This window comes from Culex quinquefasciatus, chromosome 3, assembly GCF_015732765.1.
Source record: "Culex quinquefasciatus strain JHB chromosome 3, VPISU_Cqui_1.0_pri_paternal, whole genome shotgun sequence".
Taxonomy (NCBI): domain Eukaryota; kingdom Metazoa; phylum Arthropoda; class Insecta; order Diptera; family Culicidae; genus Culex; species Culex quinquefasciatus.
Genome location: NC_051863.1, coordinates 191,292,887 through 191,315,154, shown reverse-complemented (window position 1 = coordinate 191,315,154; position 22,268 = coordinate 191,292,887). Strand labels below are relative to the sequence as shown.

The following is a 22,268-nucleotide window of genomic DNA, read 5'->3' as shown; positions in this document are numbered from 1 at the left end:
GAAAGGTGCAATCTTCCGCGGAAAGACCAGCTGGGGGAAAACGCCCAGCAGCACAAAGCGCGCGTCAAGTGTGCGAACTGTGGTGGAAACCACACGGCGAATTTCCGTGGCTGTGCCGCGCGGAAAAAGTACCTCGAGGAGCAGGACAAGAAGAAGAAAGCGCCAGCGTCCCGCCAACCTCCAAAGACTTCGAGCACGAACGCTGCAGCAGCTGGCGGCGGAGCGGTTCCATCGACCAACCCAGCGTTCCCTCCCGGTTGGGGAGGTTCGTACGCTAGAGTAGCCGCTTCTGGGAGCGGTACTTCACCGGGACAAGCAGACGTTACCGGAGATGACCTCTTCACGCTTCCCGAGTTTTTCGCTCTTGCTGGAGAGATGCTCACGCGCTTTCGTGCCTGCCGGAACAAGGCAGAACAATTCCAAGCTCTTAGTGAGCTGATGATGAAGTACATCTACAACGGATAAGCTGCCGTGTGCAGCGAAGTTTTTCGACGTCAAAAGACAAAACAAACTGTGATCTAGTTTTAAGCTTTTCTATCTCTATCCTTTTCCTTAGCAAATTTCGAAGGTTTTTTTTAAAATAATTTTTCCTTCTGTTGACAAATCCATTGTTAGAATATCCAATTGCATCAAAATGAACTAAAGTACAAATCATAGTTGAAAGGTACTCCAAAACTCTATTAGGTTATAAGAATTACGAAATTGTGAATTGATTATTTACTAATAAAAACTAATTGAATTGAATTAAATTTTGTTAATATTTCAAAATTTCAAAAATATTTTTTTCGAATGTATTAGAAAATTCTTTTTTTTGTAAAAAAACAGGCTCTTGTTTGCTAAGATTCCAAATGAAAAAAAAAAACGATCCGAATGTTTTTTTTTGATTTTTAAAAGGAAGCTTCAGTAGTGACTTTTAATTTAGAAATTGAATAAAATATCGAATAGATCAGAAAATTAAATTAAATTTTAATGAAAAACTAAGTCGAAGATGTTTTCCTAGATCATGCTAGAATTTTTCTAATATCAAACCTCACAATGTTTTTAAAAATTCCAAAAAATTTATATAAACTCAAATGGATCAGAAAATTTTATATTTTCTTTGTGAAATATCAAGTCTTGGAAGTTCGAATAGATCAGAAATGTTTTTAAGCGTTTCATGTTTGAATATTGAAAATAGGACCATTAGTTTCTGAGATATTGGTACTAGAAAATCGAAAGCTGTTTGGATAAGACTTCATAAACATCAATTATCCTTTTTCTTTTATTCGCTGTATTTCAGCAAACAGAGGTCGAATCTTCAATGTCTTAATGCAATTCTACGTGGCCATATTTTGAAAAAGACGTAAATCTGGATCGTGTTTTTTAAAGAAAAAAGTTTATGCGTTATCAATATTTTTTATTTTAACTTTGTTGATCGGACTGCTGATTGCTAAGATAGGCTGTATCTTGAAGCATAAATTTGGTGAAATATCAGTTTTTTAGTATCTTCTAATAAGCCCTCATTTTCTACTGTCTCGAAAACAATCGGTTTAATTTTCAATGTTCAACAAAATCCATTTTTTTTCGAAAGGATCAGAATGTTTTTTGGTGGAAAACAAAGCTTCAGAAGTTTTTTTTTAAGATTCCAAAATACAAAAAATATCGATTAAGAAAAATATCGATTACATCAAATATTTTTTTTTGTAGAAAATTGTGCCTTTAATGTGTTTTTTGTAAATATTTTGAATTTTCAATACTAATGATTTGATTTTTTTGAAAAAAAAAAAAACAATTTTGAGAAGTTTGTTATTTATCAATTAAGCATAAGCATAAGCATAAGCATAAGTAAGGCTACCAACTCTTGCTGAGCAAAAATCCGTATACTTTACCGACATAACACCATGGTATAACAAAAAATGTCAAGGAATTATTTAGATAAATTTGGAATTTTAGAAATAGACATATTTTTGTTAAACGTTTAAAAGTTTACGAAATATCAAGTTTACTTTTACGAATAATATCGTTGTCAGTGTTTTCATGAAAAAATTTCTAGAGCTTTTATTGGAAAGGTCCTATAAATACAAGCACAACACAAGGTTTCCACAAGTTTAAGAAAGCCTTTTGATCTTTTATTTGATAAATATGTTTTGTGAGGAATTTGAAAAGAACAAACATTGACAATCAAGTTTGAACTGAGGAAAACCCGGAAAATCAAACTGACAGATAAATAAAAATGTCTAATTAGCAAAAGCTTTGACCCAATTAAAAAAGAAATGAATTTTTAAAAAGTTGTTAAAATTCCGTACAAATCCGTATTATGCAAAAAATTCCGTACAAAAAATCCGGCCTGTTTAAAATCCGCGGAGAGGGTCGAAAATCCGTACGGTAAGGAAAAAATCCGTACAGTTGGTAGCCTTAAGCATAAGCATAAGCATAAGCATAAGCATAGGTGCCCACCCGCAGTTGCTACTCCGTTATTGACCAGGACCTCCAGAAGTTACATCCACGAGCCGTGGAAGATAAGTGGGAGCTATCTTTCCTCGCTTCGCAACTTCTCAAAGGCCCCTATCAGGCTGATCAATACCGGCGCCGGCCACGACCAGTGGTAGGGTCACGGGGAAGTGGATGGGAATGTTAGTCCGATACTTGAGTGATAGAGACCGCCCAATCGACTGCTTCTCCGACAAAGTATCACATGAGTTTTGAGGGGGTTAGTAGATGGGTATGAGGTCAGGATTCACGAATGGCAGTGATGTGACCATGAGCATTTTGTTTATCGGTTGAAAATTTTAAATCTTAGACAGCTGTTTGCGGAAAGATAAATAAATGATTATTTAGAAAGCTTTTTTAATCGAACGCTTGCCAACCGAGCAGTAGTGCTATGGGCTGGACTTATCAGTATATTTTTACTGTTTCTACAATTAAGATAACGCGAGCAAATTTCAAATCTCTTCGCAGCACACAATACACGACAAAAATGCGAAACAAAAGGCACACACAAAAAAAAAATCACTTTTCACTCCGAATATTTTTTACGACCACGCACTCCTTTTGTCAATTATGCACTCGAAAAAAAAAAAAAAAAAAACAAAAAAAAACAATTTTGAAAAGTTTGTTATTTATCAAATACATCAGAAAATTAATACTTTTTTTTTAAAACATTTAGCCTTAAAGGTTTTTTAATATTTTATTATTTCTTAGATATTTTATTCGCACCAGAATCTTTTGGCAAAAAAAACTAACTTTATACATTGTATAATTATCCAAAATTAAAAAAAAATCTTTGGCTGGCCATATCTTGAAAACGACGCCTATAGTAAATCTGGATCGTGTTTTTTGAAGAAAAAAGTTTATGTGTTATCATTTTTTTTGCGCTATAGTTAAGGATGATGCAACATCTTGTACCAAAGAAAAATTTTTTTTTTCGAAGATTAACTTTATATTTTAGCACATAAACTTTTTTCTAAAAAAACGTATACAAATTTTCAGATTATTTTCCGTGTACATTTATCTGGAAACAACTTTGCTGAAAACACCAAATCGATCCTGAAATCCCTTCTCAACATAGATTTTTTCTAATATTTCAAACTGCACAATTGTAAACTAAAACGCGTGTTTTCTCGGAATACTTGATTTGGGATAATAGGGGAAATATTCTCAATTTCGTCACACTACGCCTTTCCACCTATTCTTGTCACTTTTGCAGTTGTCGCTGTTCAAGCGATATTTTAGAGTACATTAACAATGTAAAGTTGCTTGCTCACTTTTATCTTAGCTAATTATTAATTTCTAATAGTCAAACACACTTTATGGAAGCTGTAATACATGATCAAAGTTCTGTTAAGTCGATAATGGAAATAGGCCGAGGAAGGGTATTTGTCCCTTTAGCAGTGTTTTCAATTACTGGCCAGTTACCGTAAAAGGTTTTGGTCCAAGGACCCGTTTTCTGGAAGTTCCCAATTTTGCACCTTGCGCTGGACCATTAGGAAACAGTCTGGTGTATCCCGGACAAACATCAACTGCGTCCTCTTCTGCTCGGTTTTCAGCCAAAAATCAGCCGCCAACAGAGCTCCCAAGAGTGGTGTGTAATTCGCCAAAAGGCTCTCCCTGCCTCTCAAAGGACCCAAACGAACGAACCAAGGGTAGCTTCGTACCCACAACAAGAGTCATCATCATAATTTTGCCTCGAGATTTGTCGGACCCCCCTCTGGAGGACACTGGATGGTGCGTGTTCGGGCAACCCCCGATGCTCAACGATCCGTTACGCAGTGGGGTGGCGCAAGTGATACTTGAGGCGTTGCCTCCTCTCGGAGGCATCCAGCTTCAACCGCAGATCAGCTCAGCTGGGGAAAAGCTAGTTTCTGAAAGTTTTCATTACGATTCAGTTGAAGCTCGGGTTTCATTTGGGTTTGACGTGAGGATGACCTTAGATACAGTTGGTTTTTGTGATTTTCGTTCAAATTTGGTATACTTCAAAATAGTTTTGTTAGAGATTTGATTTAAAAGTTTTAAATTTAGTATGATTTTGACCACCTCAATTAAGAAAATCTCACTGTCCAAAAGCTATATTAAGTACACAGCGCCCAGCCAGTCAAAGGGACGGCCCCACAGCCAACGAAACGAAACGAAAACGCAAATTGCTTCCTGAAGATGACATCCACTTGTCCTAATCGTTGTCATGTTAATCCGGGTCCGCCTCACACTTTCCTCTTTCCGCCCTGTTGGGTTTGGTCTCCGATATCTTCTTGCTAGCTCTGTCTTATTTGAATTTTCCATTTTCTTAAGGGTCACCTCCGCTTGGATCGATAAGAAGGTATAAAATCAAATTAAATTTATGAGCGTGGCGCCTCCGGCGATGGGATTCGTAATTTATGAGTTCTAGATGTTTAAAGACGTTCAGTTGTGTTAAAATCATGCTCGATGATTTGGCAACCCTGTGCAATATTTTGAATGCTTAATCGAGTTTTAGTATTTGTTTGAAAATTGTTGAAAAGCGAAAAAATGTTCAAAATTTAGTTGAAAAGAACTTCTAAACCATATTAAAAAAAATAATGTAAGATTTTTTGAAAGACATTTGAACATTCTGGGAGCACTGCCATGAGATTTCGTTTATTATTGATGTTTTAGTCTATCTAATTTAAAGAAGGCTTCAGTCACGTGATGGAATTGACTATACTTTTTACTTATTTTAATAAGCTCTATTTTGTCTACTTCAACACAATCCTACCACAAACCTTAGCTGCAGTCGAATTCCTTCCACCCAACCCCGAGACGTCCCACGCAAGGGTTCACACAAAAGTTATTTGTCCAAAGAAACAAAATTTATGGCAGGTGCGAAAGAATTCTGGCGACACTGGCCCTACTTGCTGCTGCTGCGGCCACGGCGGCAGTCAAGAAGTCATAAAATGTTTGTCCTGCCGTCCTCGCCGTCTTAAGGGGGGGTGGCCACCCTATCGGGGTGAAAGGGGACAAGCCCATTTTTTGCCGCGTGGTTGTTGTTTTGAATTTTTTGGTCGTTATTATCACATGCAGAGGGTGGTAGCCTGCATTCGAGGGGGTAAATGTGGTACGAAAAAGATGTTCTGAATGTTCCGAATGCTTTCACCGGGGTGAGGTACTGCTGATATCCATAATTTTGCCATTCTGGCTCGCTCCAAATGCGATTTTCTTGCGATTTTTGCGACTGAGAGAAGGTGTACTTCGCGCAAGAAATCGAGTTTACAGAACCTGGGGAGCAAAAAGGTTGGAGGGAGGGAAAACATCGAATTTATTCGAAGAAATGGCGTTATGTTTTTATGTATGAGTTTCATAACTGAACTCAGGTTTAGGAATGGGTAAAGCAAATATTAGATAAATCGTTTTACCTTTTTTTAATTTTTTAAAGTAATTGATATAAAATAAAAAAAAAATCAATCCACATATTTTATAACCCAACAAAACACACCACCAAAAAATCAGCTAGCATTTGGTTTGATTTCGAAATTTATTGCCTTCGGTGCGCGTTGTTTGCTCGCATCTCAATAAAACTTTTCACCCGACATAACGTGATAAAAGAAAGCTCGACATGGCGCGGGAGGGGAAGTTTTGCTAACTTTGAAAAATTGCAACATCGTCGATAATAAATACATGCACTCACTTTGGCCCCCAACCACCAACCCGGCTGGAATCAATCAGTTTTGCGATCACTTTTTGGTGCAGGTTTATGTTCTGTTGGGTTTGGAGATTTTTCAACGGTTTCGGATTTTCTGAAGGCACAGTGATTCAAGTTTGGATTTTGAAAAGATTTTTTTACGAGTTGAAACAAAATGAAACACTCTCAGTTACTCATACACAATTGCACAGAATTATTCAAAATAACATAAAAACACAAACAGACACTAACAATTTCACACAATTATACTGCCCATGCTCGCATAAATGTCCCATATGCAAAAACAGCAAGCTGAGAAAAACGCATTTGAAGTTTGTCCCATACATAAGGCTACGTGTTAAGTTTTCGCGAAAAAACTGGATTTCCTCCTGATTTCTAGAACAAAGTACTGGATGTTATAGGCTCTTTTGAAAGAGCACGCGATTTTGAACTTAACTGCATCAAAAACTCGAAATCGATGAAAATGCATACGGGACATTTATGCGATCAGGGGCAGTATACCTAATTTAAAATAATTTAACAGCACTACAATGCGTCCCACAAAACCACACAACTTCATAAAAAATCATACAAAATTACACAACCCACACAACTTTAAACAACCTCTAAAAAAAATCACACAACCCCACTGAACCACACACAACCGCACAAAAAAATCACACTAAATCACACGACTTCACACAAAATCATAAAAAATCACACAAACCCACACAACCTCACAAAAAATACAAAAAAAAAATCATACAAAATCACACACAACCTCATACATAATTATAAAAAAAATCATACCAAATCACACAAAACCGCACAATTTCAAAAACAAATCAGACAAAATCAAATAAACAACACAACTTTACACAACCTCACATGAAATCACTACAAATCAGAAAAAAACACTCCGAAATCACACAACCATGCACAAAGTTCAAAAAAAATAAAAACATTATATAAAATCATACAAAGCTACACAACCTCACACAAAATCACAAAAATCAGACAAAATAGCACAAAACCACACAACTTTTAAAAAGTCACAAAATAATCAGACAAAATCACACAAACCACACAACTTTACATAAACTCACATATAACAAATGGCCGGCTAACTCCAGCAATAATGAGACCTCCCTTACTAAAACACCTCAGGGTCGGCCTGTTAATCCGAATTCGGCACAAAAGGGAAACACCTGCTAATACCGTTGAACAAAACACCCACTTTATTCCGGAACTATCCGACAGTTTTATTTCGGCAGACTCAAGCTGCACTTCCTTGTCCTTCCCACTTCCTTAATTTAGTCCTACCTCACACGTCCTCTTCTTCCTTCTTCCTTGGGGCCCCTTTCCGGAACTATCACTGCTGCCGCTGCTCGTTCTCGCCGGCTTCTGCTACTCGCCGTCGTTGTCGCCTCCACGCATCCGGGGCACACTCCACCGGAGCGGAACGCCTTCTTCTGCTCTTCGTGCTCACGGTCAGCTGCTCGAGCTCGTACTCGGACCCTCTCCTCGCCTTCTGCCTCGACGCTCCTGGGTTTGTTGACGGACCCAGGACTTCGGTGGACAAGTCCACCGGATTGCCTGGTTTCCGGCGTCGACGGGTTATAACGGCTGGCAGATTCGGTGGCGGTTATGGTCGCGACAGGGATGTTCCTCGGAACAAAATGGCGGCGTCGCGACCGGCAGTTCCCACACCGGAACGGTGTAGAGTTGCGATCGTCTGGCGTGACGATCGCCGTAGGGGACACTGCGGGTGTCGTGTGGGTCACACGGGCTTCCGGCACCCAGGGTTGGGCTGGCCGATCGGTACGCGAAGCGTACACACCGAGGGGTCTGTAGGGCACAATGGGGCAGCGTTAGAAGATGGCGGAAAGGAGATGGGTTGGCTGTTGCGGGGATTTGTTGTTTTGGGATCGTCCTCTACCTGGTTGTCCAGTTTCTGCGCAGGTTCTCCTGCAGCTTGTCCGGATCTTCCGATCGACGGACCCTTTCCTTCCGGTCTTCCGCGCCGGTTCCACTTCACTCTCACTTGACGGCGAACGTAGCTGGTTCGACCGTCCACTTCTTAAATCACCAGGCAAGTGACCGATCCAATGGCGCAGATTCTCCAGCGTTCCTCAACCTCATCCATCCTTCCCATTTCGCCCCATTCTCATCCTATTTCGCCCTAGCGAATCCATTGTCCTTCTCGTGGCGCTTTCTGGTGGTGACTAGCGCAACTACTCCAGCGTGGAGCGTTGGTAGCGTCCATTGGCGTTGGACCGCTACTCGAGTGGGGATGTTCCGCTCTCCAGCTTTCACAGGGTTCCCTTTCGGCATGCTAATTTACGCGTCGCGGAACAACAGTCTCACCACTCTTGAAGCTAACCGAACCACTGGTTACACTCTCCCCTCGCTCGGGTAAAAAAAATATTAGAACTAATATTTTTTTTAGAAAACACTAGAACTAATATTCATTTTATATTATTCACTGTAAACTTTGAACACTAGCTTACCTCTGAACCACGAAACAAGAACAAAAAATGACTGCACATCTGTGTTTTAACTCAAAGTAACCGGAAATAGTTGAATATTTAGACCTCAGTACTAAGTCAAGTCTGCATACACAAGTTGACAACACTTATATCAGGGACTATGGGTCGGGGTCATAAGTTATCATCGTCAACCTAAGTCAACTCCTCTCAGTTTCAAGGCCGAAACCTGTTACTGACCATCAATGTATATTTAAACTCCGGTCTCCAGCGAACTCCAATCCTGATACATTAACCGACATTGACAACATTTAAATTACAAAAATATATGTACAAGTCAAACAAAATAAATATTTACAAATTAAAATTCAAACAAGCATGCAATTTCTACATTATTACAACATGCAAAATATTTACAAAATTCAGAAAATCAAATTCCAGAATAATTATTTCCACAATAAATTCTTTTACAATCGTACCGAGTCACACCAAGTGACGGTTGATATGTATCAACACGCGCGAGTGTCGAAGATCTCCTTTTCCACTCTACTTCGTTATCATTACCATTCGTATCAGTGTGTGTATGGCTCTCACGATTGTGTGCAAAAAATGTTTGTAATCTTCATGCAAATTTTAAGACAACAACAAAGTACAAATTAAAACAATAAATAATTACAAAAATAAAAATATGTACATACCAATCGGCATAATATTTACAAAATTTGCCAAAAATTTCCATATATTAACCGAAAATTTAATTTGTGCATCAGCACTTTCATGCAACATTGTACGCAAGATCTTATCAAACCTCGATCTAGTACTGCCTTTTCCGATAAATTGATATAAACTGTTTAACTGTATTTGTTATCACTGTTCGGGAAAATTACGAACTGTCAAATGCATCTGTCACACTCTGTCAAAGACGTGTTTATATGTGGAAATGAGGCATGAATAAATGGAATGGTAAGTATCGATGAAATATTTGGTAAAAAAGTTGAGAAATTGCGAAGCAAGTACTCTCCAAATCATGAGGTACCAACATGCTGGTCAAGTACTCGCTGGTGAATGAATCTCATTCATTTTTATCATGTAGTTCATCAAATACAGTGAACGAGAAAAAAAAATGTTCATAACCTCAAACCTAATTGTGAAAATTGATGATTAGATATTATTGGTGCTTTAATTATGTTGTGATTGATATTGATTATTATGTTTCATGATTTTGGTTACTTTCCCGAGACATATGATATTCAGATACTTTTTATGTATTCCAAGTCATTATGCTGAAGGCAAATTATGTGGGTACTGTGATTTCTATTTATGCTTTTATGCTTTTATGCTTTCATTCACTATTTATGGTGGGAGGAAGAAAATTGATTAAATTTTTGGACAATACAGTGCAAATCAATAAATAATCATGCAACAAACTAAAATTCAAATAAATTAACATTCAATTCAACGTTTTTACAAGATTTGTACAAACTCCTCACAACTACAGGTGATTAGGAGAAAACTAACTTTCTCCCACGCATTTTCTTTGGTATTAGCGATAATTGGAACAGTGTGAGTGCATCTAGAAGAGATGTTAACAGATACCACTCTCTTGAACCAAAATCCACCAAGTAACATCGAGCCAAACTGCTCTAAAAGTTGCCCTAACTCTAGGCACAACTACTCCCGCATTTTACAGGCTAGACCAACTTAAACGCAGTACACGATCAAACAGATTGTTTACGATCATGCATGCTGTTGTATCTACCGTCACATTACCGAACTCTGTCTCACCATCTCGTCAGATGTTGTGTGAGCAGGCTCAAAACTTCTACTTTCTGGATCCAACTTCAGCATAACAGCTGTAACTATGTCCTACGACACTAATAAACATTTCTCCTGCAGGTTCACCAAACTACGTGGCATATTACGAAGGACTGGAACTTAGTCACAACTACTTTGGTCAGGGGTAAGCATTGGCGTACTTGAATGGACGAAATAGTACTTCTTAAAGAACATTTAACAGAAGGTAACTATTTGCCAAATTGTACTGCTCGATCTAACCAAAAGTAGCTCAACTAATTCCATCTCTTCTTTCAGGGTAAATTGGCCGTAACAACGCACCACCCTAACAAAGGAACATCGTCCTCAAAACATCTCACACACAGGTAAGATTTACATCTACACACACTTCACAAACTTCACAAACACAAACGATCTTCATCGTCTTCCTAGACTAGTACCACATTACGATCAATGGTGTCTCTGTGTTTGCATGTCCACTACATCTGAAAATTCGACGAATGATGAACTTTTAACTTCATCGCTTCTCAGAGCAGTTGACCACACACACAAGAGACCCAAAACGATCTAAAATTCTTGTTTGAGGACTAACTTAGGTGAACTAGTACCGCAATACTCTGCCTCCCCGAGTATCAACCTTTTTTTCTCACCAAGAGAAACACATGGCCAACTCGACCAACATAAACTCCTATCTCTTCACAACATTAACTCCAAATTTGAACAGGTACTAGAAAAGTCTAGGAAATCTTAATAAAAAGAAAATAGATTTTCTAAAATTTTGTTCTTGGGTTAAAAACAAGTCTCATACACAACAAACTTTCATTTGTCATGCAGAAACTTACCACTAACTCACACATACTCGTAGCGACTCTCACTACAACATAAACTTTCTCCCTAAACGCTCTCTTTGATTGAAAGCTCTCGCAATTTACTTCAATTATCAACTCTTGTTTCAGATTTATCTCTCATTTTTCCAGTTTCATATTCTTTTGATGATTTGTTCTTTTTCTGATTCTCTCAAGGGGTAATTGGGTTGGAAAATTGGTGAAACAGTTCACCATCCTAGTACATCATTCATTCATCATTCTTTCATTCAAATATCACTCATCACTCAAACACTCAAATTAAAACTCTTTCAATAAAATTTGATCACAAGATCTAAAACATTCACAACACTAAACCATTTCGTACAAAAACACTGTTTATTAACTCAAATACTTTAATTTTCTTTTTAGATGTCATTTATCGACGCATAATTCAGCGAAATGGACTACAAAATACTGTGGAGTTCACTACCCAAAGCGGTCATGTTGTCATCATCCCACCGGAACACAAGTCCAGTTTTGGAATGGAATTCCAATAAAAATTGGATAAAATTGTAAAGAACTACCTAGTAAAACGGTTTTGCACGTCGAAAATAATTTGATAACCTAGAATTTGTTCACGCTCGATACCTAAATGAGCTGATTGTAAATTGTATAATTACTAGGGCTAAGCTTGTGAACTCGCACAGACTGTAGCGAAAATAGACGATTTGTTTTGCCTGGTCTTCTCATTCAACACATACGAAGGAAACCACACTCCACTGATACGAAAGCCATTCTGGAATTTTGCAAATTAATCAATGAAATCTTCGACCAAATACTATGTCAATGTCTGGTGGTCGTTCCTCCTCACATAGACATCCAAGACCCCTCCAAAGGACCTAAATATCCAAGTATTAGTTGTTCTTCTGTTTGTATTTTGATGTTTGGTCAAGTCCTGAACTTGAATAATGGGCGTTTTCCCAGAGAAGTGGGCATCATGCTCACAATTCACAGATATTCCCATGCACGAATTAGTTAAACTATTTCTAGTTGGGCGCCAAGTATAACAAATGGCTGGCTAACTCCAGCAATAATGAGACCTCCCTTACTAAAACACCTCAGGGTCGGCCTGTTAATCCGAATTCGGCACAAAAGGGAAACACCTGCTAATACCGTTGAACAAAACACCCACTTTATTCCGGAACTATCCGACAGTTTTATTTCGGCAGACTCAAGCTGCACTTCCTTGTCCTTCCCACTTCCTTAATTTAGTCCTACCTCACACGTCCTCTTCTTCCTTCTTCCTTGGGGCCCCTTTCCGGAACTATCACTGCTGCCGCTGCTCGTTCTCGCCGGCTTCTGCTACTCGCCGTCGTTGTCGCCTCCACGCATCCGGGGCACACTCCACCGGAGCGGAACGCCTTCTTCTGCTCTTCGTGCTCACGGTCAGCTGCTCGAGCTCGTACTCGGACCCTCTCCTCGCCTTCTGCCTCGACGCTCCTGGGTTTGTTGACGGACCCAGGACTTCGGTGGACAAGTCCACCGGATTGCCTGGTTTCCGGCGTCGACGGGTTATAACGGCTGGCAGATTCGGTGGCGGTTATGGTCGCGACAGGGATGTTCCTCGGAACAAAATGGCGGCGTCGCGACCGGCAGTTCCCACACCGGAACGGTGTAGAGTTGCGATCGTCTGGCGTGACGATCGCCGTAGGGGACACTGCGGGTGTCGTGTGGGTCACACGGGCTTCCGGCACCCAGGGTTGGGCTGGCCGATCGGTACGCGAAGCGTACACACCGAGGGTCTGTAGGGCACAATGGGGCAGCGTTAGAAGATGGCGGAAAGGAGATGGGTTGGCTGTTGCGGGGATTTGTTGTTTTGGGATCGTCCTCTACCTGGTTGTCCAGTTTCTGCGCAGGTTCTCCTGCAGCTTGTCCGGATCTTCCGATCGACGGACCCTTTCCTTCCGGTCTTCCGCGCCGGTTCCACTTCACTCTCACTTGACGGCGAACGTAGCTGGTTCGACCGTCCACTTCTTAAATCACCAGGCAAGTGACCGATCCAATGGCGCAGATTCTCCAGCGTTCCTCAACCTCATCCATCCTTCCCATTTCGCCCCATTCTCATCCTATTTCGCCCTAGCGAATCCATTGTCCTTCTCGTGGCGCTTTCTGGTGGTGACTAGCGCAACTACTCCAGCGTGGAGCGTTGGTAGCGTCCATTGGCGTTGGACCGCTACTCGAGTGGGGATGTTCCGCTCTCCAGCTTTCACAGGGTTCCCTTTCGGCATGCTAATTTACGCGTCGCGGAACAACAGTCTCACCACTCTTGAAGCTAACCGAACCACTGGTTACACACACAACCTAAAACAACCTTACACAAAAACACAAAAAAAAAATCAGAAAAATCACACAAAACCACACAACCACTCACAAAATCACGCTAAATTACACAAATCACACAAAATCACACAACCTCACACTAAATCGCAAAAAAATCATACCAAATCACATAACCAAATCAACTTCACACTCATAAATAAATAACAAAAAAAAAAAACACACAAACAACTAAATTTAATCACAAAAATCAGAAAAAATCGCACAAAACCACACAAAATTACAACAAAAAATCATGCAAAATCAAACAAAGCCAAACCACCTCACAAAAAATCTCAAAAAATCAGATAAAATCACACAATCCACAATAACTCACACAACCTCACACAAAATCACACAAAATCATATAAAATCATACAAAACCAAACAATCTCACAAAAAATCAGATAAAATCACATAATCCACAAAATCTCACACAACCTCATAAAAAATCACACAAAATCATATAACATCATACAAAACAACACAACCTCACACAAAATCATAAAAAGTTAGAAAAAATCACTCAAAATCACACAAAATCAGAAAATCCACAAAAATTCACACAAAATCACAAAAAATCAGATGAAATCACACAATCCACAACAACTCACACAACCTCATGGAAAATCACACAAAATCACACAAATCAAAAAACATCATACAAAACCAAGCAACCTCACACAAAATCTTAAAAAAAATCAGATAAAATCACACAATCCACAAAACCACAAAATTACACAAAATCACAAAAAATCAAACAAAAATCAAAAAAGTATGAAAAAAATCACAAAAAAACCACAACTCACATAAAATCACAAAAAATCACATACAATAAAACAATCCACAAAACCTCACAACTCATACAAAATCACATAAAATCATTCAAAACCACAAAAAACCTAACAACCTCACACAAAATTACAAAAAAATAGACAAAATCACAAAAAAATCAATCAACCTCACACTAAATCACACAACCTGAATCAAAATCATAAAAAAAATAAAAAAAAAAATCACGCAAAACCAACCTAACACAAAATAACATAAATTTAGACAAAATCACACAAGAGCAGTTATCTACGGAATCGGACTTTTTTCTTTAATTTTAATTTTTGTATTTTTTAATCCAGCTGAAACTTTTTTGGTGCCTTCGGTATGCCCAAAGAAGCCATTTTGCATCATTAGTTTGTCCACATAATTTTCCATACAAATTTGGCAGCTGTCCATACAAAAATGATGTATGAAAATTCAAAAATCTGTATCTTTTGAAGGAATTTTTTGATCGATTTGGTGTCTTCGGCAAAGTTGTAGGTATGGATATGGACTACACTGAAAAAAAAAAATTATACACGGTAAAAAAAAATTGGTGATTTTTAATTTAACTTTTTGTCACTAAAATTTGATTTGCAAAAAACACTATTTATATTTTTTTTTTAATTTTTTGATATGTTTTAGAGGATATGAAGTGCCAACTTTTCAGAAATTTCCAGAATGGGCAAAAAATCTTTGACCGAGTTATGATTTTTTGAATCAATACAGATTTTTTCAAAAATTCGAAATATTGGTCGCAAAAATTTTTCAACTTTATTTTTCGATGTAAAATCGAATTTGCAATCAAAAAGTACTTTAGTAAATTTTTGATAAAGTGCACCGTTTCCAAATTATAACAATCTTTAGGTAACTTTTTTGAAATTAGTCGCAGTTTTTCATTTTTTAAAAATAGTGCTCATGTTTGCCCACTATTGAAAAAAATATTTTTGAAAAGCTGAGAAAATTCTCTATATTTTGCTTCTTCGGACTTTGTTGATACGACCCTTAGTTGCTGAGATATTGCCATGCAAAGGTTAAAAAACGAAAAATTGATGTTTTCTAAGTCTCACCCAAACAACCCACCATTTTCTAATGTCGATATCTCAGCAACTATACGTCCAATTTACAATGTTAAAACATGAAACATTCGTGAAATTTTCTGGTCTTTTCGAAAAAAATATTTTCAAAATATTTAAATCAAGACTAACATTTCAAATGGGCGTAATATTGAATGTTTGGCCCGATTGATTTGTTAGTCTTGATTTAAAATTTTTTAAAATATTTTTTTCGAAAAGATCGGAAAATTTTACGAATGTTTCATGTTTCAACATTGTAAATCGGACCTATAGTTGCTGAGATATCGACATTAGAAAATGGTGGGTTGTTTGGGTGAGACTAAGAAAACATCAATTTTTCTGTTTTTTAACCTTTGCATGGCTATGTCTCAGCAACTAAGGGTCGTATCAATAAAGTCCGAAAAAGCTAAATATAGAGAATTTTCTCAGCTTTTCAAAAATATTTTTTTCAATAGTGGGCATACATGGGCACTATTTTAAAAAAATGAAAAACTGCGACTATTTTCAAAAAAGTTACCTAAAAATGGTTATAACTTGGAAACGGTGCACTTTATCAAAAATTTACTAAAGTACTTTTTGATTGCAAATTCGATTTTACATCGAAAAATAAAGTTGAAAAATTTTTGCGACCAATATTTCGAATTTTTGAAAAAATCTGTATTGATTCAAAAAATCATAACTCGGTCAAAGATTTTTTGCCCATTCTGGAAATTTCTGAAAATTTTGCATTTGATGTCCTCTAAAGCATATCAAAAAATAAAAAAAATATATATAGTGTTTTTTTGCAAATCAAGTTTTAGTGACCATAAGTTAATTTAAAAATCACAAAAAATTTTAACCGTGTATATTTTTTTATCAGTGTAGTCCGTATCCATACCTACAACTTTGCCGAAGACACCAAATCGATCAAAAAATTCCTTCAAAAGATACAGATTTTTGAATTTTCACATATCATTTTTGTATGGACAGCTGCCAAATTTGTATGGAAAATTATATGGACAAACTAATGATGCAAAATGGCTTCTTTGGGCATACCGAAGGCACCAAAAAAGTTTCAGCCGGATTAAAAAATACAAAAAAAAATCGAATGACCGAAATCTCAGACTCACAAACAACACAACCTTACTCAACCTAACATAAATCACAAAAAATCAGAAAAAAAAAAATTACACAATACCACACAACGTCAGAGAAAATCACACAAAATCACATAAAATCTGGGGCAACACGAGAAAAGGGCAGATAAACATTTTGACAGCTGTTTTGCAAATTCCGAGCTAACATGTAACTTTTCCACAAAATTCGAAATGTTAAACAATAGTTGGCCTTCTTCGCTACATTTTAACATTGAGGGGTTTGTCAAATAGTAACTTGTTCGCTCGGAATTTGCTAAATAGTTCTGGTTGTCGAAATGCTTATGCGCCCTTTTCAAATGTTGCTCCAGAAATCACGCAAAACCACACATAAATCTTAAGTTTCTTTTTATTTTTTTTTCAAACTTTTTCTGCCGAAACACTGCTATGAATAACATAACCAAAACAGTAGTTTTTTTTCTAAAAACTTGTTTGATAATGATTTCTCCCTCAATTTCACCCACAGTGCAACGTACTCGCTGTTGTTTGCTCGAAGAATTATATCATATGGCACTTCTTCCTGTTTATCTCTTCCGGCAGCTGAAATCCAGTCATTCATCCCCTCCCCCACAATCCTCCAACACACTCCCCCGCACCTATTGCGAAACTTTTCTCGCCCCTGATTCATGATCTCCGAAATATCACTTTTATGGCAAAGAAGTTCGCGCGTGTGTGTGTGTGTGAGACCCTGAATGTCTGGCGGGGTTCCTGCCAAAATCCTGGGGCTAAAGGCAATGCGAAAAATCGAGCTTCCACCCCCACCACCCCCCTTTTGGGGTGGGAGGAGGGACGAGGTGTGGTAACACCGAAATTACGTACGTTTCTGTTTGGAATTGCTCGCCCTTTTTCAATGTTTGGAAGGATTGGAAAGCATCCCGAGCATCCTGACTTGGAGGTGGGGGGTGTGAGTGTGGAAAATGAAATATACTTTTGTGTGCGAAGCGATGGCTGAAATCGAGGAAAAACCTGGTGAAAATCTCTTTCAAAAAATTGAAAAGCGCTTTCCACAAAACGGACAATTCCCGGTCGGAATGTTTGCAGGACCTCGCTCCTCCTCGATTGCATGCTCGGGTGTGCCAACAGGGAGCAATTGGGGAAAATTTGTTATCGAAATTATTTTGGTTTTCTAATAAAATTGGAAAGAAGCTTCACGTAACTTTGGCGGAGGAGTTCTAACCCGTTTTTCTTTGCCAGTATCGACATAAGTAGACGTAATAACTCATCTTCTTTGGAGAAAACGACCAGCAGATATCGAATCGCAATGGCGACACATACATTCCAGCAGTCGGAAGTATTTCTTTTCCAGCATGTTTGGGCAAAGTTTGTCCCATTCAGACGTGGCTGGCTGATGGAGGAGGAAGAAAAAAAAAACCTGTCGACAGTATTGCTACTAGTCACTATGACAGATTGGGCAGGAGGGAAGGAAATTCGCAGCTCGTAAAAATCGCTCGCCAAGATGCTGAATGACATTATCGTTATTTTATGCGGTAAGTTTTCCCAAGTCAACCTTGTTGTGGCGTGTGTGTGTGTGGTGATGTTGACGGGGCCTGCAGTTGATCGGCACTTGCGAAAACATTTGCTCCAATAAATCTTGCCATTATGAACTAAATGAGACGTGCAGTGGAAAAATGGCTGAATAATTTAAGCTTTTGCATAGGGGTAGAAAGGGTGAGACACGAATGGATTTATTTTCTATGTGATCAAAAATTTATGAAAATAGAAACAGCAAGCCCGCTTACGTTCGACTCTTTAAGAACGTTTAATATAAAAAAAGTTATCTTAATCAAACTGTATAAAGCTGTTTTCTAAACCACTTTTATATAATTAGTTAAATGTATCTCGAAAACTTTTTAAACACACTATTTCGACACTATATTTATAAACTTTGCTTAGGACAAAGTTCACAATAATATATTTGTATTTTTAACAGTTTTTTTTAGAATGAAATTGTCAATTTTTAATACAATTAAGGAATCAAAACACAATTTTCTTACTTAGAAAATAATGAGAGCTTGTATGTAACAGGTCTTTAATTTTTTAAATAAAATTAAAATAGTTTATTTTAGAATAAGGCCCGTTTTACTCAATATTTGTTGGAAAAAATATTGAATACAGTCTTACCTTGTACTATTTGCCAAAGCAATTTGATATTTCTCATCCAAAGATTTGGATCTGACATTGTTATCAATGTCACATATTGATAACTTTTAAAATTTGATATTTTATTTGAATTCAGTATTATGTTTGAATTTGTTTTCTCAATAAGGGTGTTGCAAATATTTTTCAAAGTTTATGTCGGCAAAAAAAAATGTTTTCGATAAACTTCAAAATTCAAATCAAAATTGAAGTTGAATCAACTGAAAACCAGTTAAAATGCATTTTCCCGCGTTTATAATCATATTTAGCATGTTGGAACTCCTTTGAAAACATTTCAAATTTTCATGAAATACCTATGTCCCACGAAAAGTTTTTTTTTCGCGAAATTAAAATCCGTCAATGCCGCGATATTTTCAAAACTAATGATTGGAAAGCCACTGTTGGCCTGTAAAATGCACTTTACCCGAGCAGGGGTAAATAACACGGCAATACCAAATTTTGGTATTACTTGGGCAAATAACAGCGACCAAAATGTGCCCTTGGTTGCCCAGTAATAGATGGTAAAATACCATGAAATCATACCAAAGTCTTGTATGTGGAAGGGCACAACAATACCAAACCATGTTATTCCAAGGGTAAAATAATACCTCAAAATAAAACCATTTCAATACCAAGTTGAGGTCTTCTGGATTTTTGAACATTGCTTGAATACCAAAACTTGGTATTGCCATGGTTTTATTTTTAGGTATTCCCACGCCCTTGGAAAATCATATTTTGGTATTTCTGTGGTCTTTCACATACATGATTTTGGTATGATTTCATGCTATTTTACCATCTATTACTGGGCAACCAAGAGCACATTATGGTCGCTGGTATTTGAACAAGTAATACCAAAATTTGGTATTTTCATACCATTTTTAGTGCAGCAGTTGCAGTTGCAGTGAAAAAACGGAAATTATTCATATGCAACAGCCAAATCTACTCACCTGATGATTCCATGTTGTTATTAGTGATATTCTTCACCACACCGAATGCATTTGTCATTGATGAACGGCCTGTGCTTGAAGTTCTTGAAGCTTCTGAAAAATAACAAGATTGAAAAATATGTATTATTAAAATGAAACTGAATTGAAATTCACTAAAATTCATTAATCTGTCGATTGACTCGATTTTCAAAGTATTTGGTTATCCCGACTATTTCAACCCGAGATATTTCAACGTTTTTGAAAAAAAATATTAGTGGGTATATCACACTAATTTTTTAAATGATCTTTAACATTTTTGGGTTTCAAGTCATTTTAGCGCAAAATTAATTAACTCGTAAATTTTTTTTAACAAATTTCCCATAGTTTCAGAGGAATTTGATAAAACACTTTAATACCAAAATGTGCCACCCTGACTTAGAAAATTTTCCACAATTTCAAGTCATTTCTATAGGGGGTATATCAAAAATGTTTAAAATAAAGTTTGAAATTTCCGGTTTTGAATGAAAGCATTCGCTTTGAGACATCATTTTAGCGCAAAATTAATTATTTTGTCAAAATTGGTCAAAATTTTCCCATAGTTTCAGAGGAATTTCATAAAACACTTTAATACCAAAATAATACCAAAATGTGCCATCCTGACTTAGAAAATTTTCGAAAATTTTCAAGTCATTTCTATAGAGGTATATCAAAAATGTTTGAAATCAAGTTTGAAATTTCCGGTTTTGAATGAAAGCATTCGCTTTGAAACATCATTATAGCGCAAAATTAATTATTTTGTCAAAATTGGTCAAAATTTTCCCATAGTTGCAGAGGAATTTGATAAAATACTGTAATACCAAAAGAATACCAAAATGTGGTGTTCGATCATTGACAAATTCTGCAATTTTGCAATATCAAAACAATACCTTAAATTGGTATGATACCACATTTTGCTCTTGCATAATCCTTAAGACAAATTTTAAAGGGTCCAGGAATACCAAAATTTGGTATTGATACCAGAGAAAGGTATTATTACGCATTTCCCTTGTTATTTACCCATGCTCGGGTAAAACTCTTTTTTCATCCAAATGTTGAAACCTAGGCTTGTAATTTCATTTTTTATTTTTTCTTGACTGCAAATAAGATTCAAACGGGGAATCAAATGAGTTTTCCGGAATTGAAAAAAAAAAATGTTTTCAACTCGTTGTAAAACTTTGTTTTTGAAACTTGTTGCATAAATTAAAACCAATTTTAACTAATTTACAGAATTTTCAATATGGGTAGGAAAAGATGTGAAATTGAATGTGCATCTTTGCTATATTGGTGTTTTTTTGAAAAAACATATTTTTGTAAAAAACACCTTTTTTGTGAAATAACTCAAACTTTGTTTTGGTATTATACGATGCAAAATTGTGTATGTGCTTTCAATTTATTCAGCGTTTTTTTATTAAGTTCTAAAATTTTCACGAATAAAAAAATACTTTATTTTTTAAATACTCAAAATGATAAAACATGATTTTGTTTTAGTTATAATGTTTGATATTTTATAAAAAAATATGTATTTTTTCTAAAATTCTTGTACCTTATTCGCACGGGCGAGTAATATCCGGTTATAACCACATTTGAAAACTCAACTGTCAAAGTTGTATGAGTTATAACCTTGTTTACATTTTTAACCCAGCTATAAGGAGCCCGTGCTAGTGAGGTACTTAAAAGGGATAAGGCTTACGCAATTTCGCATCGTTTAAACACATATTGAACATTATGAAATTTAGAGCATTTTCATAAAATACGGGTTTAAGTGGTTCATGTGAAAGTTAAAGCATTTCACAAAAAAAACTTAAAAAGCACACTGAAGTTACAACGTGATGACAATTTTTAAAATTGTTAGTGTTTTTAAAATGCAGTTTTCTTCAATCAAGTGATTTATTATCAACTGATATTTTGTAAACAATTTAGCCAAAAAAAATATCTCTGTTAAAGTAAAAATGAATATTTTGCATCGTTTGATATCATAATTAAAAATAATGAAAATAAAACTGGTGAAAAAATACAAATACGTAAAAACTTACAATATTCAAAAAATATCAAAAATATAGTGAAAAGGACAGGATTTGGTCACACAGAAAAAAAGATGGTAATATTTATCAGGTAATGGTGACAGATTTTGTGTCAAAATAAAATGTGTAGTATTATATCAGGAACTGGTGAATTTTCATCAGTTTCTGATAAATTTTCATCAGATTCATATTTTTAAACATTTTTAAAGTGAAATTTACCAAAAAAGAGGTAATATTCAACTAACCAAATTTTCAAGCATCCAAAATTCATCTTTTATTTACTGTGATATTAGAAGTTCATTCAGGTAAGTTATTTGAAATAAGTTGTTCTTTAATTATCGTTAATAAGGTAATCGCCGAAAGATTAGTAGTATTTCAATAAAGATAATAATAAATTATCGCTTTAGCGCTTTAGCCTCAACTGAAATAAGGAATTAAAATATCGAAATTATTACTTTGAAATAAGTTGAACTTTGAACTGCTCACAGAAATATTACACAGCAAGAGCAAGTTGAAGTTTGGAATGTTGATAATTTGGTAGGTTGAATATTAC

The 22,268-nt window shown here is 36.5% G+C and overlaps 1 protein-coding gene and 1 long non-coding RNA gene across 3 annotated transcripts in view; both read left to right on the top strand.

The window, feature by feature from the left end:
* The window catches only part of LOC6040951 (RNA-binding protein Musashi homolog Rbp6), a 1,069,503-nt gene that overhangs the window by 210,627 nt on the left and 836,608 nt on the right, over nt 1–22,268 (top strand). The window lies entirely within an intron of this gene.
* On the top strand, nt 10,538–11,810 carry LOC119769468. Its single transcript, XR_005278370.1, has 3 exons — nt 10,538–10,615; nt 10,687–10,754; nt 11,625–11,810. It is a non-coding gene; the product is annotated as an uncharacterized LOC119769468 (long non-coding RNA).